Here is a 4645-nt window from a genome sequence, read left to right on the forward strand (position 1 = left end):
ATTGCCCATAAGTTTAGATATGATATTTAGCTGACACACTACAGCCTTCAGGGCTGGGCTGTGTGCCTCCATCTCTACTCATAGATCCCAGATAGACAGAGGGGTCTATTCAATCTGAACCTGGAACCGGGTTTCCTGGTTAAACCAGACTGTGACATTACAGGGACTAAAACACATCTGACCCAGTATCAGTGGTTAAGGGGACAACTTCTATGCTATTTAATCCACTACACTAGGCTTGCCTTCCAGCTAAATAGAAACGCCAGCCAATTCCCAAAGACAGTAGAAACAGAGAGATAGGGGAGACGATGTGCTACTTCCTCTTTTCAACATTAGTCAGATAGAGGAACGTTGGTCCCCTTCCCAGATTTCCGTCTCTTACTCCTCTCTCTCTCTCTCTCTCCCCCCCAAACCGTCATTGTTTCTCGTCTCCATCTCTTCTCGCCGAGCCAAACGGGAGGAATAATGCCCCCTCCCATCCCCATCTCACTAAGCTGTCATTGGCTCCACATAACAAACAATGAAACTTCATCTGAGACCAGATTACCATGGTTTCAATAAAAACGTACAAATTGAGAGAAAAAAAGAATGTAAAACAGAAAAGGCAAAAGGGGAAATGGATGGCCTCTTCTCTCCTCTCTCTGTAGTTATGATGTTTGGGGAGGTATCTTGATCTGTGTGTCTTAGGCAGTGTCAGCTGTCCAGGGGAGGACCTGGGTATAGTCCAGGGGAGTACCTGGGTATAGACCAGGGGAGAACCTGGGTATAGACCAGAGGAGAACCTGGGTATAGACCAGGGGAGAACCTGGGTATAGACCAGGGGAGAACCTGGGTATAGTCCAGGGGAGAACCTGGGTATAGACCAGGGGAGAACCTGGGTATAGTCCAGGGGAGAACCTGGGTATAGTCCAGGGGAGTACCTGGGTATAGACCAGGGGAGAACCTGGGTATAGACCAGAGGAGAACCTGGGTATAGACCAGGGGAGAACCTGGGTATAGACCAGGGGAGAACCTGGGTATAGTCCAGGGGAGAACCTGGGTATAGACCAGAGGAGAACCTGGGTATAGACCAGGGGAGAACCTGGGTATAGACCAGGGGAGAACCTGGGTATAGACCAGGGGAGAACCTGGGTATAGACCAGGGGAGAACCTGGGTATAGACCAGAGGAGAACCTGGGTATAGACCAGGGGAGTACCTGGGAATAGACCACTGCCTAATCACCCTGACCCTCTTTACTTAAAGTTTCTTCAAGTGCTGTCGCAAAAACCATCAAGCGCTATGATGAAACTGGCTCTCATGAGGACCGCCGCAGGAATGGAAGATCCAGAGCCACCTCTGCTGCAGAGAATAAGTTCATTAGAGTTAACTGCACCTCAGAAATTGCAGCCCAAATAAATGCTTCACAGAGTTCAAATAACAGAACTCTCAACATGAACTGTTCAGAGGAGACTGTGTGAATCAGGCCTTCATGGTCGAATTGCTGCAAAGAAACCACTACTAAAGGACACCAATATGAAGAAGAGACTTGCTTGGGCCAAGAAACACGAGCAATGGACATTAGACTGGTGGAAATTTGTCCTTTGGTTTGATGAAAATTGGAGATTTTTGGTTCCAACCGCCGTGTCTTTGTGAGATGCGTTGTGGGTGAACGGATGATCTCCGCATGTGTGATTCCCACCGTGAAGCATGGAGGAGGTGGTGTTATGGTGTTGGGGTGCTTGGCTGGTGACAATGTCTCTGATTTATTTAGAATTCAAGGCACACTTAACCACCATGGCTACACATAGTGGGACTATCATTTGTTTTTCAACAGGACAATGACCCAGAACACACCTCCTGGCTGTGTAAGGGCTATTTGACCAAGAAGGAGAGTGATGGAGTGCTGCATCAGATGACCTGGCCTCCACAATCCCCCGACCTCAACCAAATTCATCTCCAGACTGAACCAGGTTGTCCTCTAGGATCCTGTTCTTCATCTCCAGACTGAACCAGGTTGTCCTCTAGGATCCTGTTCTTCATCTCCAGACTGAACCAGGTTGTCCTCTAGGATCCTGTGCTTCATCTCCAGACTGAACCAGGTTGTCCTCTAGGATCTTGGGCTTCGCTCCATTCTGTTTCTGTTTGAATCCTGACAAACTCAAGGGGTGTGACTTTCTGAAGGCTGTACATGTGTACGAAATAGAATGCCTTAAATACTAAAGTGAGCACACACACAGACGCACGCACGCAGACGCACACACACGCACACACACAGACGCACGCACGCAGACGCACACACACGCACACACACAGACGCACGCACGCAGACGCACACACATACAGACGCACACACACAAGCACACACACGCACACACATACAGACGCACACACACAAGCACGCACACGCACACACATACAGACGCACACACACACACACGCACGCACGCAGACCCTGATGTCTGTCCATTGGTCTGTCCAGCCTTGTCCTGTCTGTCTGTCTGTCTGTTCTGTGAACTAGGTCCTGTTGGCTGTCCATTGGGTCGGTCCATCCTGGTCCTGTCTGTCTGTCTGTTCTGTGAACTAGGTCCTGTTGGCTGTCCATTGGGTCGGTCCATCCTCTTCCTGTCTGACTGTCTGTCTGTTCTGTGAACTAGGTCCTGTTGGCTGTCCATTGGGTCGGTCCATCCTGGTCCTGTCTGTCTGTCTGTCCAGTGAACTAGGTCCTGTTGGCTGTCCATTGGGTCGGTCCATCCTCGTCCTGTCTGTCTGTCTGTCTGTCCTTGAACTAGGTCCTGTTGGCTGTCCATTGGGTCGGTCCATCCTCGTCCTGTCTGTCTGTCCTTGAACTAGGTCCTGTTGGCTGTCCATTGGGTCGGTCCATCCTGGTCCTGTCTGTCTGTCTGTCTGTCTGTCTGTCTGTCTGTCCAGTGAACTAGGTCCTGTTGGCTGTCCATTGGGTCGGTCCATCCTCGTCCTGTCTGTCTGTCTGTCTGTCCTTGAACTAGGTCCTGTTGGCTGTCCATTGGGTCGGTCCATCCTTGTCCTGTCTGTCTGTCCAGTGAACTAGGTCCTGTTGGCTGTCCATTGGGTCGGTCCATCCTGGTCCTGTCTGTCTGTCTGTCTGTCTGTCTGTCTGTCTGTCTGTCTGTCCAGTGAACTAGGTCCTGTTGGCTGTCCATTGGGTCGGTCCATCCTCGTCCTGTCTGTCTGTCTGTCTGTCCTTGAACTAGGTCCTGTTGGCTGTCCATTGGGTCGGTCCATCCTCGTCCTGTCTGTCTGTCTGTCCTTGAACTAGGTCCTGTTGGCTGTCCATTGGGTCGGTCCATCCTCTTCCTGTCTGTCTGTCCTTGAACTAGGTCCTGTTGGCTGTCCATTGGGTCGGTCCATCCTCTTCCTGTCTGTCTGTCCTTGAACTAGGTCCTGTTGGCTATCCATTGGGTCGGTCCATCCTCGTCCTGTCTGTCTGTCTGTCTGTCCTGTGAACTAGGTCCTGTTGGCTGTCCATTGGGTCGGTCCATCCTCGTCCTGTCTGTCTGTCTGTGTCTGTCTGTCTGTCCTGTGAACTAGGTCCTGTTGGCTGTCCATTGGGTCAGTCCATCCTCGTCCTGTCTGTCTGTCTGTCTGTCTGTCCAGTGAACTAGGTCCTGTTGGCTGTCCATTGGGTCAGTCCTTCCTCGTCCTGTCTGTCTGTCTGTCCTGTGAACTAGGTCCTGTTGGCTGTCCATTGGGTCGGTCCATCCTCGTCCTGTCTGTCTGTCTGTGTCTGTCTGTCTGTCCTGTGAACTAGGTCCTGTTGGCTGTCCATTGGGTCGGCCCATCCTCGTCCTGTCTGTCTGTCTGTGTCTGTCTGTCTGTCCTGTGAACTAGGTCCTGTTGGCTGTCCATTGGGTCAGTCCATCCTCGTCCTGTCTGTCTGTCTGTGTCTGTCTGTCTGTCCAGTGAACTAGGTCCTGTTGTCTGTCCATTGGGTCAGTCCATCCTCGTCCTGTCTGTCTGTCCTGTGAACTAGGTCCTGTTTGGCTGTCCATTGGGTCAGTCCATCCTCGTCCTGTCTGTCTGTCCAGTGAACTAGGTCCTGTATGGCTGTCCATTGGGTCGGTCCATCCTCGTCCTGTCTGTCTGTCCCCTAGTGTGGAACCACATCCCGTTCCTCCCTCTAAGTGTGGACTGTGGCTCATCTGACGCGCACACACACGTGCACACACACACACACACACGCGCACACACACACACACACACACACACACACACACACACACACACACACACACACACACACACACACACACACACACACACACACACACACACACACACACACACACACACACACACACACACACACACACACACACACACACACACACACACACACTACACACACACACACACACACACACACACACACATACATACAAACACACACAAAGAGGTTACACATCTGTGTCAACAGATAGATAGAGGGTTTGATATAGAGAGAAATTGAGTCGAGCAATAGAGAGAGAAAGAGACAGAGAGAGAGAAAGAAAGAGAGAGACAGTGAGAAGAGGAGAGACAGAGAGAGAGAAAGAGAGGAGAAGGAGTAAGAGGGACAGGGAGGAGAGGGAGGAGAGGAACACACTGCAGTTAACAGGCTTTTCCCTGATGCGAGACAACCAAGACGAG

This window comes from Oncorhynchus kisutch, unplaced genomic scaffold, assembly GCF_002021735.2.
Source record: "Oncorhynchus kisutch isolate 150728-3 unplaced genomic scaffold, Okis_V2 Okis04b-Okis11a_hom, whole genome shotgun sequence".
NCBI lineage: Eukaryota > Metazoa > Chordata > Actinopteri > Salmoniformes > Salmonidae > Oncorhynchus > Oncorhynchus kisutch.